The sequence below is a fragment of the Nilaparvata lugens genome, chromosome 9 (assembly GCF_014356525.2).
Source record: "Nilaparvata lugens isolate BPH chromosome 9, ASM1435652v1, whole genome shotgun sequence".
Lineage (NCBI taxonomy): Eukaryota > Metazoa > Arthropoda > Insecta > Hemiptera > Delphacidae > Nilaparvata > Nilaparvata lugens.
In genome coordinates, this window is record NC_052512.1 from 27,798,416 (window position 1) to 27,819,834 (window position 21,419).

Below are 21,419 nucleotides of genomic sequence, written 5' to 3' on the forward strand. Positions count from 1 at the left end.
CCCAGGGAAGGAGTTTTTCAAAAGTATGTGAAACTAGGTATGAAGAAACTCGTCAAAAATATGATACCAAGTTGTGAAAAGCTGAAATATCATTGAATAATCATTTTTAAACAAAAATAGATTGAGAACCCAAAATCAGTTGAATGTCCAGGTCGGATGGTTGGATATTATTTAATTTTGATTTTAAACTAACAACAAATTAGATATATTTTCATAACTTTGTTAGTTTTGAACAGATTGATTTGGAACTTCATGGGTGTGTTAATTGTATGAAGGGAAACGTTCATGATTTTTGATAGAATTCTCCTACGTCCCCTTCTCCCTCCTAAATTGAAAAAAACATATGGTAGTTCTGATGCTATATGCGAGAAGATTCAAAAGTCGCGCTATTCTGAGCTTCCTCTGTGCTTCGCGGCAAGGAACAGGATTGGATTCAAAGACCTTAAAGAGACCTTAAAGATGCATCTCTTTAAGGTCTTTGATTGGATTAAATCGCCCGCGGAACAACACTATTGGTCTACTCGAAAGCGCGACTTTTGAATCCTCTCGCATATACCATCAGAACTACCATATTTTATGTTTTCGGATTAGGAGGGAGAAGGTAACGTTGGAAAATTCTACAAAAATCCATGAACGTTTCCCTTCATACAATTAACACACCCATGAAGTTTCAAATCAATCTGTTCAAAACTAACAAAGTTATAAAAAATTCTCCATTATCTTTTTTGTTAGTTTAAAATCAAAATAAAATAATATCCAACCTTCCGACCTGGACATTCAACTGATTTTCGAGTTCTCATTTTATCATTGTTGAAAAATTATTTTTCAATGATATTTTAGCTTTTCTGAGCTTGTGATCATATTTTTGACGAGTTTCTTCATACCTATTAGGTATATCTTATATGATACAGTTCTTGAGTAACCTAACTGGATGAATACTTCTTGTACATATCAATTCATATTCCATATAATTTAATAATATTCTAGTAATTTGAATTAGAATAGAATATTATATGAGGAACTGTCATAAGGCTGTTGAAAATGTTTATTATGGAATGTAGTGTAACAGTTTGTAGCATTCAACGTTTTAATTCAAGTTCAGTATACTTTCTTGTGCATATCATTTATCATTGCCATATATACTGTACGATAGGTATGGATTGAAACTTGAAATAAATTTAAATAATAGGCGGTGTTTGGCAAAGATGAATTCCAAACAATATTGTGATTGTGATGTCGAAATGCAATAAACCTTAGCTGCAATAAACTTGTGGATCTGGGAATTTTTTTATTCTCTAACTGGTCTATCAACTTCCTGCACACGTTATTCAACTGTAGGTCGGTCAGAATAAATACAATTTTAAACGGCCGCCATGGTGTGTTATGGATTCGAAAAATTGTCATAATTCTTTTGTAGCTCTATCTATAGTGAGGTTCACGTTATAATGGCAGTGGATAAAGATAGGAGAACAGCTTTGCCGATTCTCTGTCTTGATTAATTTTATTTCTACATTGTCAAAAATAGATTTGGCAACGTTGCCGAGCTAGAAAAGGATAGCACTACCTCCTTTGTGGAAAGATAGACAAAAATTGTGCCGTGCTATGGAAATTTAGAAAGTTAATTTGGAGTTTAGAATTTATAAGCACACACAATAAGTATAACTTAATAAAAGGGATGCTTGATAAACATACCTAGTGCTAGAGAACTAGAAACCAGAAATGATAAGAGAGACAACGAAACAGAGAGAAGATATCAACTATATTGTCACCTCTTACAGTTAAATTCAACAATTAATAAAACAAAATGAAGTTACATTATGAAAACCAAAAAAACTACTCAATTAGAAGGTTATCTCTGATATAGATAATTCGGTAATAACCTATTCTGTCTGCTCTACATTGAAAACGTTTCAGATTGAATCATATGAAGCTTAAAGGACTCCAATTTCAAAAGAAGAATTGAAAATTATCAGATATATTTCTCGGGAGTTAATCATAAATAACTATACATATGTTAAGAAAACATCAACATAAAATTCAGGAAACTCTTAGAACATCCAGAACACACTTGGAAACTTTTAAAACACTATCAATATGCTATCAAATGTTAATCATATCCATTCTGTATCTTTATAATTATTATGAAAGCAGCAAAGACAAATATTCCTAGAAATCACATCACGGAATTCTATCTTGGAAAACTATTCAAAAAATATATGTCATCAAAACGAATTTAGAAAAGGTTAGGGTCCTTGAAACTTCATTTGATCCTTTACAACTTTAAGACTAAAATTATTTTAAAACATTGATTTATCAATAAGGGACCTTCAAATATTTCATATGCTAATTCAACTATTAGTAGTTTAGTAGATTATAAAATACAAATTTAAAGAAAACTGAAATTCCCAGCTGGATCCTTACAGAGAAAATATGGCCTCACATTTCAATGTAAAGATACAACCGAGAATCTATTACTCAAACCAAATTAATAAAATTAGTAATCTATCTATCCCCAATAATATCTCAAAATTACGATTTAACAAAAAGTCTAATTCCGCACGTTTTACACCCCTCCCTTTTTGAAAGTCTATGATTACTAAAACTCATTCTGTCACATCCGGAGTTCCTGGGACGTTCGTTTAATTTTGGAAAAAAGGTTGTTACCTCAAAGCTGTTTCTTCAACTCAAATTTAGGCTCGGTGATTGAGCTCTACCATCAGGAGACAGCATACCCCAAGCTTCTAGGACTGCCATCGATTCAGAGGCGTCTCAGCGGCTTAATTAAAGACACACGTTCATGGACCCGTAAATTGATGGACTCGTACATTGCTGGACCCATACTTTGACGGACCCGTACTTTGACCGCTGTTAGAATAAAAAAATAAACTAGGATAATACAAATTAACTTAACTCCAGTTATATAATAAAGTCAACCTACTTTTGGTTATATGAAACTCAAATCAATACTTATTACTTTAAAACACAAATAGACATTACCTACTTCAATCTCTTGATTTAATAGAAAAGAATTTATTTGTAATTAGGATCATGCCCTTCATACAAAGAGATGAGTACATAGTATTCCATAATAGGCCTAAATAATTCACAAGTTGATTGAACAACTTTATAATAAGGTCTTTCGAGTATTGTTGTTAGTTTGTTCAAAATACTGTCCTTTTAATTTAGGTTAATAGCTTCCTCTTCAAAAATAATTTAAAATCAAAAATATCATTCTCAATTCCTTCCTATAGGTACTCTACATTTCTACATATTACACTCAAATGTATCTATCACAACAAATTTAACACTCTGATGGAAGCTTTATCGATAATTATTTCCTTGATTATATTATAAATCTATGACGTACCTTTAGTAGCGTTCATAGGAGGAAAATCTCCATTGCGAGGTGACAATTTTTGATACTCTCTCTCTCTTCGATTTTTTGTTTCCATATTTCTACCCAGAATATTATAATTTTTATTCAATTCATTTTTATTCCATATTTTTAATTCAGATTTTTTTTTATTATTATTGATTTTTGCCTTCCAAGCATTATCTCCATTTATATAGTAGACAAATAATAATAATTGTTTATTGCCAGAATTATACAAATATATTTATGTAGTTATTCTTTTTTTTATCTGCAATCTTTAATTGGCAAAAAATTACAAATAAAGCAATCAAGATGCTTTATTCTTATAAATCCTCTAAGATTCTCACAAGATCAGTGATAATACTTTTTTCTTATCTTCCTATTTTATTTCACCTGCACTTATAAATGAATATGTTAGAAGGAGTATGTATAATTTATTTCGATAATATATAGTGCAATTGATCTTATTTGTATCAATAACTAGATTAGCACGGAGCCGAATTTATACAGGCCTGTCCAAAGAAACATTTTGATTATATCTCACCATTTTCGAAACTACTAGAAAAGAATGTATTTCATTTTCCATACTTTGTTTTTCTTGATTTTCATCTTATTTCCTTTTCAATTGTTCATTTCTTCTTCTTTCTTTTTCTCTTTGATGCTTGCCAATATTATTGTTCTTGTCCTGCTATTTCTTCCAGCCGCTTGCCGCCTCTGTTCCACCTTGCTGTTCCGTGTCGATCACTTTGTCTGCTCGGCCGGATGATAGCGTGGCCGCGCTGAATGTCGGCGATGTCCTCAAGCAGGCGGTCTCCCCATTCCCCGATCAGCTAAAAATCACTCACGTCAACGCCCAATCACTCCTTTGTCACATAGATGAGTTCAGGTGCACTTTTAGTGATTGTGTTTCCGACATTATACTAGTCTCTGAGTCCTGGCTAAAGCCTGCCATCCCGAATCGGCTTGTTGCACTTGATGACTACATGCTCATTCGTAATGACCGTTTACACAAAAATGGTGGCGGGGTTGATGCATACATTAAACGTGCTCTGCTCCCTGTACATAAACTCTCGTCCAATAATTCTCGTGCATCAAGGCCAGAATATATGTTTTTTGAAATTAAGAGCAATGGCGTCAAAATGTTGATCGCGGTATGCTACAGGCCGCCTCATATTGGCTTCATGTCTGAGTTTGAGGAGGCACTTTTAGAGCTGATGGTGCCCTATGAACATGTGGCTATCATGGGTGACTTTAATACTGACTTACTTGGACCTGACACTTATGACAAGGTGCAACTGACTACTATGTTCTTTGCGAATGGTATGACCCTGCTGCCTCTCCAAGCTACTCACCATACATCCACCTCGGACACGCTTCTAGATCTCGTAGCCGTCGCTGATGAAAAATCTGCTGTGAGCCATGGGCAGATCCCTTTCCCAGGACTTTCAGCACATGACTTGATCTACCTTGTTTACAACATTAAGCGACCTAAACCTAAACCGAAAATTATTACCTACAGAGATTACAACAATATTAACCTTCCTAATCTATTTAATGATACATTTGATCTTGATTGGCTGAGCATTCTCAATACTAATGATGTAAATCAGATGTCGAACATAATAAATGACAATATCCTCTTCCTTTATGAAAAACACGTCCCTCTTAAGACCCGCAGAGTAACCAGAGACCCAGCTCCATGGCTCACTGAGGAAATACGTCATTTGATGCGTGATCGTGATTATTGGTGTAAGAAGGCTAGGCAGTCTAAGATTCCTGATGACTTTAATCGTTACAAGCGCTTACAAAACTCGTGTAAGCAAATGATCAGGAACGCAAAGGCTGGCTTCTATCAAAATTTGATATCATCTAAGAGATCATCAACATCATCATTATGGCGAGTTCTGAGAGGGATTGGAGCCAGCAAAGAGAGGCAGCCACCGACCGATCATATGATACTGGTTCATAGTTTTGGCTGGTATACTGATTACTTTTTGAGTTATGTTGATTCTGTGTGTACCTTTGGTCTGATCAGTGGTTTGACATTGCCATCACAGACTGTATGCCATATAGATGATTTATTAGTTGCTTGCAATCAGTAATGGGTTGGGTGGCGAGTGCCATTCTAACTTGATACGGTAGCTTCTTTAAAATAATACTCGCTAATGCCGATTTGTTAATGGGCTCGCTCAGTTGAGAATTTTTAAACTGTAGGGCAGTGACGAAAGTGGTACATGCACCGTCTAAATTAGGGTTGAAATCGCATGATATGATATCTGCTAGCACGTCCAACTGTTTACTTCTGCTCCAATACTGTTCCAGGAAGACAGCTATAAACTCATCCAATGATGTAAATCCATGGGCTCTACTCCGAAAGAACATCAGGGGTTCACCAATTAATAAACTAGTCAAACGAAGACGCCACATACTCCAAGAGGTAGGTGCAAGAGTTTGTACTAATTTTATCTGATCAATGAATGGTTGAGGTTGCAAATGGCGATCAGTATTATCAAATTTACCCAGTCCTTGCAATATACTATGTGAATTAATGTTATCTGCTTGAATTCCATGAGGTCGTTGTTGGATATAATTTTCTAATACTGTTATTTTCTCCTGTGCCATCTGCCATTGACTATTATTTGTAATTTTATTAGCATTTACTTCTTGATCTAATTGAGTTAGAGTGGATTTTTGAATTAGTAGAGTTCCATTTAAAGCCTTACATGTTCATGTGTTCTGATTGATACTACCTTGCAGTTGGTTCATTTTTGTGGACATATTAATTTGTTTATTTTGTATATCTATAATACCATTAATATTTCCATCAACTGTAGTTGTTAAATTTTGATTGGCGATGGTAATTTGTTTTTTGATTTCTTGATGGCAATCGGCTTTAATGCTAGTTGTTTTATCCTGAATAGGTGTAGTGATTTGTGTGGTTAAGTTATCTATCCTTTCGTTTAGTTCACAGGTAACCGTATTCAACCTTTCCGATAATCCTGCCATAACTTTATCCTGACTTTCCCTCTGTAGATTTGTCATTGCTTTTAATTCTTCTCTATGATTCTCTACTTTACTCTCAATAGTATCTAACCGCCGTTCTACTGGTTGTATGGCATCTGCTGTCTCCTTCATGCCCTGTTCCACTGTTTGTTTATTTGCCTCTTTAATTGCTGCATTCTCTTTTTTAATTTCCTGCATCATGTTATCCATTGTGTTTTGTAACATAATATTGAACATACTGCTAGTTTGTTCCATTATTACCCTTTTAAATGGATCTAGTTCTGTGACTGAAAATATACTTTGTTTGCTCAGATGTGACTCGGCCTCTGGAGATGCGGGTTCTGCAGGCTGCTCCTCGCCCCCTTCGAAGTTGATCTCTGCTATCCGTTGATTCAATGGTGTGTCAGCGGCGTCGATTCGAGTGGATGATAGAGGTTGCAGACCTTGTGGATTGGAAACTATCGACTCGACACTTCCTGGTTCCCTTTCTCGTGGCGTATTGGCATCTACGATGGTGGGGTTTGATGTGCTGGGAGTCGACAAAGTGGGATCTGTACAACCGCCGTACATATATGAAACTTCAGAGTTTGCGGGAGTGTGGTTCATTAAGTCAATATGATAAATGCTAATTAGAAAAGTGATGAATAATATGCAAAAATGTTTAAAAGACACAAACCGGGACTTACAGTGAAACAGTTATGTGCAAAGTGTTTGGATACACGAAATAAGGTATTCATACTTAAATTTTTTATATGCTCTAGCGCTTCAATATTTGAATATTGATTCCTGACTAGTTTACAGACTGTGACTTATACTCCAACCGGCTTATACATAATATATTTATGACTCGAAAGTAATAGCAGTTTAGGCCCATAAAATATAATATCTCTTTCTATAAAATATATTTTATACAATAACAATGATATAAAATTTTCTTTAAAACATATAATTTCTCCCTATTTAAAGCTATTGATTCCCCAAAAAGTAATACAAAAAATAACCTGCCTGTTTTCCTCAATACAAATATTGTTCTATTATCTATCCACGACAAATTTCAATATGACTAGACTTGTCTTAATTATTTAATGTATCTAATCTATAATTATTTAATGAGCTCAGCTCTCATCATCAGTCCCATGTTGGTACGCCAAATAATTGAGTCATGGCCTATCATGTTGGGCGACAAATAATTGTGTCATGTTTATTTTTTATAGTCAAATAACGATTAGCCTCCTGCTTGGCATCAGTCGGTAGAGCATGAAATATTTTAATAATTATAGATAATCAAGGTCGTGGTTTTTTATAGGATACAGTCTCACTTTAGTACGACATGTTCTTGTCATCATACATTAATGGGCTCATTCAGGAGCTTATAAATATAATACTGATAATTTATTAAATATATATATATATATATATAATATATATATATATATATATATATAATATATATATATATATATATATAATATATATATATATAATATATATATATATATATATATATATATATATATATATATATATATATATATATATGGTACTTATCCTATAGTATTGAGGAATAAAAAATAAATCGCACACCATAAACAATTTTATACATATATTAACAAATATTGCAGAAATAAATCAGAGCAAAAAATATATATAGAGCGATAAAAAATATATAATATAAAATAGAACAATAATCGAAATCAACAAAATATCACAGGCTAAATACTATTCTTTAAGTTTTATAGCACAAAACGTTACCATGTGCTTTCATTTTTATGATCATATACATTTATTTGCATGTAGCTGCGATATCAGCTTGCCAATACCTGTCGACTTGGACAATTCCATTAAAACTAAATTCTAAAAACCAGCTTGATAAATTGACAACTAGTAATCTAGATATATATATTAAATTCTATGATATCTAATAGATTTCTTTGTAATGAATATATATTTTATCTCAGGGTGCAAGATTCGGCACCTGACGGAATAAATAGAGCAATTCACCTAGTGAATCAGAGCTACAACAAACTATCGCAAATTATATTGCAGAAATTAATGATCATATGAATGTGTATTAACAGCCTAGATTTTATATTTCTTTGATTTATAGATCTTCTGATATGTAGATTGATTCGTTACTTTCCAATAAAATACCTTTAATACTACATTTACTTGTGCAAGTATTTTTTTACCAAATTCTTAATTTATAAGAAAACCCTTTCGACGAGCTAGCTTCGATTCTTATTTAATTTCGAAGCACTGAGGGCGCCCTATCACTATTTCAATATTTTCCACTCACATGTCGGAATTTTCTTATGAGCTGCTGATGTCAATCCAACTCCCGGTGGTCCTGGATTATTGTAGCTGGAGTCGTCTCTTCCAAGGGGTTACAAATTATTTAAAAAATGACTTTTGCTTTATAAGAGCATCACAAAGTCTTATAAGAAGTTTAGTAATTCAATTTAACTTTATATTATTACAAGATAAAGCAAGGTATTACGCTCTATAATTTTTAGTGACCTCTCATGGTGGCAGTTGGCAGGCGAGTGTCGTTCTCGTTTCTCAATTTTACAATTCTCATTTCCGATTTTCAAATTTGCATAAAATTTGAATATTGTAGTCCTCCGCCATTCAAGGCTCAAATAGACCGTGCTAAAATATTAAATTATTACTTATGTTATATATATAATAATTTCTTTGCCTTCGGGTCATATCCAGAACATAGACTATATAACAATTTTTTATAAATTCTATTCATTTGTAGAAATATATACAAATATTTTTGAATCGGCTCACTATTGCCGCCTATCAATTGCCATTATTTGATTGGTGCATGCAAATTATTACAGTATTCATGTGCCCGGTAACCTCTTAATACTTCCTTAATACATTTAATTATTTTTATTGGGTTTTTAAATATGCTCTCTACATGCTAAGTAATTTTTTATAGGTTATTATTTGTTTCATACATCATAATAATTAGCCACGTGAGACCTTTAGTTCCTCAAATTGCATACCGTTTTGCCACAATAAATTTCTGCCAAGGTGTTTGGTCAGATTCTACGTTGTATGGCTTGGTCGATCGTTAGGTCGCCGATCACTAAATGTTTATGCCTAACCTCAATTTTCAATATTTTATATAATATTATATATTAGCAAAAAGTTATTTCCATCCCTCTTAGGCTGTTGTACAGTTTAGCCAGGACGTCTGATATTATCTCATCTTTATGTTATCTCTTTGGCGATATTAGCCAATTACTTCATTTAGACCTATAAATATTTCAGCTAGGGATTTTTATTTATCCATCCAAATTAAAATATGTTACACTCTATATTCCAATAATATCAAATATTCTCAAATCTCAGGGTTTGAGTTTGGCTTTCAGTGGAACTTAGATAAAATAAATTATCTTTGAAACTTTGAGCTTTCTTGTAATTGCTTTTATGCAATACTGATATTAAAAATAATAATATGAGCATATAGAATAAATCAAATGCCTATATATAATAGTTCTTTGGCTACTTAAATCTTTAATTCTCATTAGAGTTCTTGATAAGACTTTCCCCAGGCACGGCCCTAGGGACTTTGCCGCCCTGGGCGAAATCAGCAAACGCCGCCCCCCCCAACGACAGGTATCCCGTCTAATAATTGTTTACTTATAAATTTGCCGGAAGGTTATCAGCTGTTCAAGTTGAAAATGACATTTAAACAAATATTTGACAAATATAAATATTGAGGAATAAGTGCAGGCAACGAATGCTCAAATGAAGATATGGAGGGAAAATTTTGGAACACAATTTTCAACTCTACAGCTCTTTTGAGGATGTTAAGAGGATTGATATATCAAAAATCCTCACCCTTACCCCATGTACTGAAGGGGTGGGGGTAGTTTGAAAGTACCATTTTTTCATTTTTCTCATATATCTCGGAAACTATGCATCTTATGAGCATTTGTACACTGTACAAAATTGAAGCTCACAAAATTACCAACATGTTTTGTTCTCTACATTTTTTTCATATCTCAAAGTAGTCATATCTCAGAAGTTCAGTTTTAGTGTTGAGAGTAAAAGTTTTGTTTTCGATATATCTGATACTTTTTGAGATATATATGTTCTAAGGTGATGCTACTAAAACTGCTGCAACAGTCGTAGGGAAATGCGTAAAATAGTGAAAATATACATCAAATTGAATATAATTTGATGCTCCGTCAGCTTATAATCAGCACGGATTCTTTTCATCAATCGTTCAAAAATTATAAGCCCGAAAAGATGAAAAAATTGGAGGCAGAAGTGTTTTTTCAAAAAATGTCTCACCTTCAAAAGCGGATATCTCAGAAACTGTAAGAGATGTGAAAAAAATGTTAGGAACAAAACTTGTTGGTAATTTTGTGAGCTTCAATTTTGTACAGTATACAAATGTCCATAAGATGCATAGTTTCAGAGATATATGAGAAAAATGGAAAAATGGTACTTTCAAACCACCTCCACTCCTTTAGCACATGAGGAAGGGGTGAGGACGTTTTTCACGGTTTTCTCGAAAACTGCTCTAACGATTTTCTTCAAATTTATACCATGGATAGCTTTTTATAAGCCCAATCAACTGACATTAGTCTCATTTCTGGGAAAATTGCAGGAGCTCCGTAATATTCTTGAGAAAAATGGCGGATAGTTACTAAAAAACCATGTTTTTCACGATTTTCTCAAAAATGACTTGACTGATTTATTTCAAATTCATACCCTATATACTTATTTATCAGCTCTATCAACTGGCATGAGTCTTTTTCCTGAGAATTTGATGGGGTCCACCCCATCCTTGAGAAATGGACTTTGTAAACTCCCTCTCGTGCATGAGGTAGGTAGTTAGAGCAGTTTATTAAAAGAACACATAGTCGAGATATTTCATCTGTAGAACAGCTGTTTTCACGACTTTTAAAAAATCATCGAATTTCACAATTTACACAAAGAAAAAAGTACTCTGAAAACAATTATAATACACATATACAGTAGTCTGATCGTAGTTTCAAATATGTTGCCGCCAATCGTCATTATGTTATTCCCCTAAATTATTCTCGTTCAAGAATGAGGCTTACAGTTCAATGAGCAAGGAAAGTTGTGTGAGTGTACCACACCAGATTTTTATGTTAGAAACAGATATATGGTACACAATAAGAAAACATAATTAAGACGGTAGTTCTAAATCAAGAGACTGCAACAGAGTATTGGGCCGATTTAACTTGCTAAGTAATCAAAACTACAATTGCTACAACACGAGTTTGTTCAACACACTTGTTTAATTGAGTAGAACTCGTCTGACCTTTGCATAGAAAAATTCCTTCTCTAGTTCTTCAAGATCTAGGGACTGAGATATTTTATGTTCGCTAGACCACTCAGACGTTCCTGGGACATTGTTGATCTTAGATATATGTCTTTATTAGCTTGAGTTTGAAAAAGCTTCTTATAAAATTTTACTATTCACATGAAATTTATTATTTATTTGCATTTGAGAATGTTCCATTCCTTAAAATTTGCCGCCCCCAAAAATCTGCCGCCCTGTGCGGCCGCCCGGTCCGCCCACCCCTGGGGCCGGGCCTGACTTTCCCTTATCCTTAATTAAATGTGCAAGTAATTATGAATCAAGCTTGATTTTCAAATATAACCTTCGATGAGCTAGCTTTATTATATTTATAAATTCTTAGCACTGAGGGCCCTCCAAAAAATTTAAAACTCACATGCAAAGATTTTCCCCAACTTCAAGATGTGGCATGGATTCCGCCTCAGGTGTCCTGTGCCTTATAAGTCAGGTGGGCTGATGTCGTCCTCTCCAGTGGGAAAAGAATCAATTAAATAACTCTTATCATATAGCAACTTCACTGAGTTATAAGAATTTTATTCAATAATACAATTCAAATTTAAACTTTGGCATAAATTATTTTAATAAGGGCTCAGTCTGTGGATCTCAATTTTTTTGCTGGTGACCCCTGGCAAGCTAGTTCGAAATCTACCTTTCGTCTTTTCCTACAATACTTCCTTTTTCCAAATTTGCATCTAATTTGAATGTTTGCTATGATTGGTGGATTTTACCAAATCCTTAAGATGTAATTTGGCTCTAGTAAATAGTTTGTAAAACAGAGACATAATATTTAAAAATAAACAAATATTTTTCAAATTCTAATCCGCTCCCATGCAAATCACACTTATATATTATAAATTTTAAAATGATTGCACATAATTTTAAAAAAGACCACGTGGTGGCTTTTTGAAATATATACTTCTATAGTGAGGTCCATGTTATAATGACAGTATTTGATCAACTTTGGTTATGCTATCCTTGTCTATCATTCGACAAAGCCGGTGGTACTATTACCAAAGAAATTAACCTCAATATTTTATTAGATAATAATTAAAAAATGACTTCTATTCTTGAACCGATGCCAATAATCACAGTATTTAGAGTCGTTATTATTGTATCTATTCCATTCAACTGATAGTACAGTTGATGATAATGTTTCATTGAATTTCTTTCTATGAGACCTAGCAATTCTCTTTACAAATAAATTTGATGTGTATCAAAATGCACTGTTATAATTTTTAAACAGATAAAACTTTTCTCTGCACAATATTTCATAGAACTTGTTATTATAGCTAATATAGCAATAAACTTAGCATTTGTTACCCTGTCATCATTGGTTCTATATTCACCTTATTCCGGTTTTTTAGTATTATCATATTTTATTTGCTACTAGATTCTAAAATTTCATATGGCAGTAATTGGGTAGGAGCAATATTGAACAATTATTTATTGCAATTCATTTCTTTATCTATTATCAATCTCCTCACAATTCACTTAGGGTTGAACTTAGTGTAGAATAACTCAGGACAGCGTAGCGAGAGTTCAAAACATTCTATATGCTACGCTGCGCTATGCTAATGTACATGCGCTATGCTAATGTACTTTGTCGTCGACCCACTTTTGTGGCATCCCCATGTCTACGCATTCTCCCGGCGCAACCACCTAACGCAGCACCAGTATTTCCACAACACGACCTCGGTTCTGGAGTAAGGTGATCGGTACCGGTAATCTTTTCTGCAATAACAGGCTTAGGTTGGTTCTCCACTTGGCGTGCTGATAGGTCATGTTCCACAACCGATCTCGATGCACTTGGGCTCTGCAAAGAAAACGCAAATGCTAGAAAATGATTGCCTTCGACTTTAATATAGTGGGTAATTAATATTGATATAAGTTACATGCAATACAGTATATACAGGAGAATATTTTCCCCCTATTTTTAATGAGTGTTAACATAACAGTACAAATTACTTTTGTAATTTGCCAATAGCGGCAAGAGACCTGTCGACGAGGCGATTTATTCAGGGCGCACTGAGGGGATTACTGCCTACTGGTGGAGAACCCATTGTATTCCATCAGTGAGTTCTTAATGTTGGACAACACACTGGTGAGTTCGTATTTTTGACTTTCGGTTGTGACTGGCTATAAGGTATTAGCTTTCTTGCTTTTTGTGTTTTTTGACGTGTCCTTGTGGTCTTATTGTGATCACATTATGGACCTAAATTATTAAATACTTCCAATACGGTAGGCCAATTATATTTTGTGGAAGAATAGGTACTCAAACAGGTCTTCAACAAAACTGATAGTAAATTATTTTGTTCAAGTTGTTAATATGGTTTTGGAGAAACCAATTTAACAGAAGTATCACAGATACAACAACAATTCATCCTAGAAGTACCATGGTAAATATGAGGGCTGTTCTATTTGTTGAGATTTTAGATTAATCATATGTTTGAATAGTGACTGATTATGAAATTAAATTTTCCTTGTTCAATTAATTATAGTTTACCGAGCGAATTGAGGTCTAAGATTCAAGTAGACGTTTTTGCATTTCTCTTAATGTTCATACAGGGTCTGTATAATAAGTAACCGGACTGACCTCAGACATTTTTTATTGGCAAAATATCTACAATTTTTTTCAGAAATCTTCAAAGTAGTCCCCATTGGAGTCGATAACACACTGATACCGTATTTTCCAATCCCTGAATGCTCCCTGGAAGTCGGCAACCTCTATGCTGTCTAGAGCCCTTGTCGTAGCACATTGAACGTTTTCCAGAGTCCCGAACCACGTCCCCTTAAGTTGTCTCTTGATCTTGGAGAACAAAAAGAAGTCCATTGGTGCCATATCCGGGCTGTAAGGAGGACGTGGCTACGTTACCCTCGACTGTTTTGCCAACTGCTCAGTGACGAGCAGGCAGGTGTGCAACGGAGCATTGACGTGATGGAGGATCCACGAATCGGCAATCCCCGGACGTACTCGATGAACCCGGGCGGTTAGTCGACGGAGCACCTCTCTGTAGTAGTGGCCGTTTACAGTTTGGCCGGGTGACACAAATTATTTGTGAATGACCAGTACTACAGAGAGGTGCTTCGTCGCCCGGGTTCATCGAGTCCGTCCGGGGATTGCCGATTCGTGGATCCTCCATCACGTCAATGCTCCATCGCACACCTGCCTGCTCATCACCAAGCAGTTGGCCAAACAGTCGAGGGTAACGGAGCCATGTTACTTATTATCTGTATTTATGTTCCGCATTTACGGCGAAACGCAGCAATAGATTTCCATGAAATTTGACAGGTATGACAGGTATTAATTTGCCATTAATATCTCAATGTAACTTAGTGAAAAATCAGCTGTTGTATGGACTATTAATTGCAAGCATGAATCATGGAGTTGATAACTGGAAGTACGGAAGCATATTATTTTCTCCCGACTTTTCTCTGCTTTCAAATCTGTAAGCTTTTGATGATAGTAGCATAGTTGTTTACAACAAGTTTTGTTATTAATAATAATTATTGTCAATACAACAACTCAAAAAGCCATTAGTTGTTTACACACCAATATCTCGCCGACACGTCAGGACAGGACATAATATTCACTCTTATGGACAGTATTAGAGGAGGCTGTGGTTTTTAACCGCGCAAGGTCTACTGTTCACAGAACCACTAGTATTTTTGATTCAATATTTTATACTCAGATGAAAGAATAATTTGCCATTGATACTACATATGTAGCCATAAAACATACAGACATAGTGATTAGTGATGAGTTAACAACATTATATAAAAATATGAAGAGCACTAATCATTTTACAAAACAGTAATATTCCTATTCAACTTCAAATGGATGCACTTCCAACCCAATCAGACTTTGCACTTGAGTTTTTTACCTTACCCATGGTAATAGGGCAAGGAAAGTATTGCTTCCGAAAAAAATTAAGGTACCCCAATTTCTAAATTTCTATACATTTCAAGGTCCCCTGAGTCCAAAAAAGTGGTGTGTGTGTGTGTGTGTGTGTGTGTGTGTGTGTGTGTGTGTGTGTGTGTGTGTGTGTGTGTGTGTGTGTGTGTGTGTGTACACGATATCTCATCTCCCAATTAACGGAATGACTTGAAATTTGGAACTTAAGGTCCTTCATAACGATCTGACACAAACAATTTTGATCAAATGCAATTCAAGATGGCGGCTAAAATGGCGATAATGTTGTCAAAAACAGGGTTTATCTGTAAAAATTTCAGGAGCTCCGTCCCATCTATGCAAAGTGTGATTTTAGAATTCCAATTATCAGGTCTCAAATATAATTTAAACGAAAAATTCCGAGTGGAAAAGATTGAGCGTGAAAATCTCTTCAATTAATGTCAAGTAGCATTTTCACCTAAAATTGGAAATAAGTTTGAAATTTGAGAAATTGTGATTATTCAATTGCAAACTGTTGGCAACTGTTGATTCTATTAAATGATTCACTATGAAGAGATAGCAGATCTCGTGTGTATCCAGCAATATTGTCCAGTCACCAGCTGGCTCAGATCTTTGAATAGTAGACTTGAGATGCACGCGGGAACACTAGCGTTAGGTGATCAATTTTCATAACGGCAAGGAAAGTTGTGTGAGTGCGCCACCACCGATTTTTAGTTTTTATTCAGCTGACATAGACAATAGACATACAGCCTTGAAAAATGATGATTTTTATTTTCTAATTTTTACTGTGATTTTACTTTTATTCAAGAGATTCTCTAAAACGAGTATGATACATGCAAAACTTGCGATTGGTTTGAAATGAAACAGCATAATAACATGCTCTATAAAGTTGCGTTGTCTCAAACCCATCTTGCATCACTGGTTATTATCGAAAAACTGTCGAGACTGTGAAAATGAGGAATATATAGCAAATTTCTTGATTTTTTTAATCAAACGTATCTTTTACTTCAAGGTTATTGTTTTACAAAAATAGTTTTACATTTCTTGTGTAGGTAAATATATGGACTAAAATACACTCATGAAGGATTTTTCTATTTTTTCATCAAATTCTGTTGTGATACATGATTCTGAACCGCCTTGACGAGCTTAGAAGAATGAGCTGTTGTACGAGGAGGTCTGATCATTCTATCAAAAGTATGAGTGTTTAAAGTTTTGATCCTTGACATATCCTTATGCACCATCCCACCACTAGGAAATATGAAATTAAATGTATCTAACGCTTGATTCTCATAGAACATAAACCTTGTAAGATGATTTCAGTTGGAATATGGTATGTATTTTTTGGTAGGAAGGCCTTGAAAATATACCAGTATTATAGTGAGAAATTGTATTTTGGCTGTAGAACATGATTTTCTATTTTTGGGTGTATTCTCCCTCCCCCCTCTGCCAAATTCGAAAATTTCCAAGTATTCCTGTTCAGAATCAATTATTCTTTCACGTTATGTGTGGTTTTTTATCATTACTAGGAAAATATCCAAGTTGTATAGGGTAGAAGTGGTAGGTTTGTAAAAATTTGAAACACCCTTAAAAAGTACCCCTTTTTTGAAAATTCGTAGCTCCGGAACCAAAAATGGTAGAGTTCTGCGCGACTACTCAATTCATTGGAAATTTTATTATCTTTAATTTTGTAGAGAATGATTTTTCTCCAAAAACTTGAAGTTTTCGAGATTAAATGGAAAAGTTGATAAAAGTCCGAAATTTTAGGGATTTTTGGGGGTTTTGGGGGTGAAGCCGCCCTCTGATGTGTTGGAAAATTTCAGATTCGAATTCAGCGCCCCAAAATACATATAGAACCGTGGATAAAAATTATTTCGGGGCTGTTTCCTGAATAACAACCATTTGACTGGACTATTAAAATAGTAGGGAGGAAAAATATTACGCTATCATAAAACAATATTTCCTTTCATTTTTGCTCAGAAATATAGTTTTAGAATCATTCTTATCAACCGATTATTGAATCTTAAAAATCTGGTGTGGCGCACACACACACCTTTCCTTGCCATTATGAAAATTGATCACCTGACGCTAGTGTAAACGCGCATCTCAAGTCAAAGATCTTAGCCAGCTGGTGACAGGTCAATAACACTGGATACACACGAGATCTGCTATCTCTTCATAGTGAATGATTTAATAGAATCAACAGTTGCCAACAGTTTGCAATTGAATAATTACATTTTCTCAAATTTCAGGCTTATTTTCAATATTAGGTGAACATGTTACTGGACATTAATTGAAGAAATGTCCATGCTCAATCGTTTCCACTGGAAATTTTTTGTTTAAATTATATCTGAGGCCTGATAATTGGAAATCTAAAATCAAACTTTGCATAGATGGGGCGGAGCTCCTGAAATTTTTACAGATATGGGACTTGTGGCAGTTGATATAGCTTATCAAATGAAACACTTATTGAAATGGGCTGCTTTTAAATTAATAAAACAAAATAAAACTTGTAGCACCCTTTATTTATTGAAAAACTTAAAATAGTTGAACTATTTTAAGTTTTTTAATGAATAAAGGGTGCTATAAGTTTTATTTTGTTTTATTTACTTATCAAATGACTATTTTAGGTAGAAATTTCATCAAAATCGTTGGAGCCATTTTCGAGAAAATCGCGAAAAACCCTGTTCTTGACAACATTTCCGCCATTTTAGCTGCCATCTTGAATCGCATTTGATCAAAATTGTTCGTGTCGGATCATTATAGTATAAGGACCTCAAGTTCAGAATTTCAAGTCATTCCGTTAATTGGGAGATGAGATATCGTGTATACTGACGCACATAATACCCAAAAACCACTTTTTTGGACTCAGGGGACCTTAAAACGTATAAAAATTCAGAAATTGGGGTACCTTAATTTTTTTCGGAAAGCAATACTTTCCTTACCTATGGTAATAGGGCAAGGAAAGTAAAAATCACGAATGTTGTACGTTTGAAACAACAGACAACATTTAGACCTGATTGCTGCCAAGATATTGAAAACCAGCTGGCCCGGCTAACTTCGTACCACCAAATAGTAAAGCTAATGCATCTCATAACAAACTTTAGCTGGATGCACACCTGAGCAGGCGCGATGCGGCAATTTGCATCCAGTTGCTTCTTGCTTATTGGTTTGAATGGAAGCACTCACACACACTTCGTCAATTGTAAGGGCATTGAAAGGTTCTGGGAGTTGTCCGGGAGGTGTCTTATCAGCTCTTATGAGAATTTTGTGGTTGTATGGGCCAGCCATTTGAATCAACCGCGCTCACCCACGGCCATCTAGCATGCCACTGCCATCAGCTGCTCTGAGATCGCCTAGTTCATTATGTAGATGGCACTGTTCTCCCTCTGGCTTTCCGCGTTGCTCCCCAGTCCCCACTACTAGTAACCGCCTTTTGAGGAAGCTTGCTGTTCTGACGCTACATGGTTGTTTCTCTTTTTAAAGAAGTTATAAATGTATTACCCCTTTTCGCTTGTTTGAATTTAAACTACTACCGCGACTAGTTGGGAAAAGTTATTGTGAGAGTACTCCGCTAAATATCTAGATTTGGATCTTCTTTGTGTAACCTCTTTGCTGCGACATGGGCCCATGTATTCATCATCGCCAGTGCAAGTGAGTTCTGATTATCTGAACGTGCTACCGCCTACCAGAACAAGGAGAATGCTCTTACAGTCCACTGTGAACCCACCATACCTGAACGAGGCGTTTTTAAAGGACAATGAATCGAAGACATAGTATGCTGGCCGCGCCCTGCCAGTCCTCCAGTTCACAGGTTACAGAAAAAGTGGGTTCAGGAATATGGCATGCCTTCAACCCATGCCATGGTTGGAATCTCCATTCCATTTTCAGTGGTCCTCTACACAATGAATGGGCGGTTATGGAGCAGCATACACACACTTGTCTACTATCTATCGACAGCTGTTGGATGACGCAATGATTATAAGAGCTGATTTCTACTTCTGTGTGTGGCCAGCCACTACCTCCGTAAACAAAGCCGTAGCGCATCTGTGTGACGTCAGCACAGGTAGGGCTCCTACAACAATAAAAATTCGTTGATCTCAGCTGATCTATATCAGCTAGTGTTTCTATTGGTGTAGGAGCCCTACCTGTGCTGATGTCACACGAATGCACTACAGCTTCGTTTACGGAGGTAGTGGGCCAGTTCACAAATCTTCTCCCATAAGGATTGCATTTAAACTTTGAAGGACCGTAGGAAAGAGTCCTGAAGTCGGATTATAAATTTGATAGGCCATAAACCTGGTCCTGAACATAACGAACACAACTAAAGAAAAATCATCAAATTCAGTGCACACATAAAAAATTTATTAAACGTCAAAATTTGAGGCTCGATTTTTATTTATATAGACTAGGTACTATAATAAATAGGTAACGTCAGGAATAATTACATGAAGTCCTCAAAAAGTAATGAAACCCTATTTCATATGAGAATTTTAAAGTCACTATTCCAGGGATAGTTTCAACAAACGAATTGGATAAAATCTCAACCTCGCATAATTAAGTGTGATGAACAGTGTAAGACCCAGGCTCAATTTTTCTCAATTATATCGGGTATTTAAATTAGAATCAATTATATTAATATTACAATTCAAGTTTCAACATACCAGTAGAGAGCAAAGAACCAGTGAAATGAAAAGAATGGTCCTAACTTCCATGATTGCTGATTGAGTTATCTATTATAATATTATTGAGAAATGATCTCAAGAAGTTGGCAACATATTCAGCTTTATAAGAGTCGACAATTTGGAGAATAAGAAACAGATGTTGAAAATCCATTCTTTTGATTATAAAAGATTTCTTTCTAAAAGTCGGTTATCTTTCCCATTATTATCATTCATAGCAGTTGTTCGAATTCTCCACAAAAGAATTTTTACACAGTAATTCTTTTGAAACAGATTCAACCGAACGTGTAGTGAGGTCGATGTTTTAACTCGGATTCTTTTGTCTGTCTGTTTTGTCGAATTCTTTATCATGCTCATTCTTAGGTATTGTCTTCTATAAATCTTTGTATTGTTTTCTATACCCTGATTTATCATTTGGCGTACCATCCATTGATCACATCATTTATTTCTTTCAGATGAAACAGAATCATTTTACAATCAACGATAATCATTGATTGTACAACGATTGCTACCTTAGAAATTTTATGTTTGTTTGGGTCATTTCAGCAAAACTACAAATTCCCAATTCATCAGCAATTTATTAAATATTAGGCCTACATTACATCTCAAAATTACAGTCCACTCTTTGCATGACTCAAATGTATCAGTCCCATCATAGAATCATAATCAACCAAACGTAGTGAGGTCTATGTTTTAACTCGGATTTTTTTGTCTGTCTGTATGTAACGCGATTACGGACAAACGCATTGATAGAACTCGATGAGATTTGGCAGGAATATTCCTTTTTCAACTGCGTGGATGTACACACAAGATTTTTTGAGATACAACAAGCACCGCTCCGACACAGCTCAGTGTTGGTGTCGAACACGAAGAAGAAGGTGGCAGAAACAACATCCGTCGAAGACAAAGAAGAAGAAGAAGAAAGATCGCTGTTGAAGACAGCAGAGCAGTGCTGCAGGTGTGACTGAACTCTAGCAAAAACAATCAAGCACGCACGCACAAGCACGCGTGCACCCACATTCGTGTAGGGGAGAACAGAACGAAACCCCAAATATGTCAGATTTGCAACAGAAAATTGCTCAGGAATTACACCGTCCAGCGCGA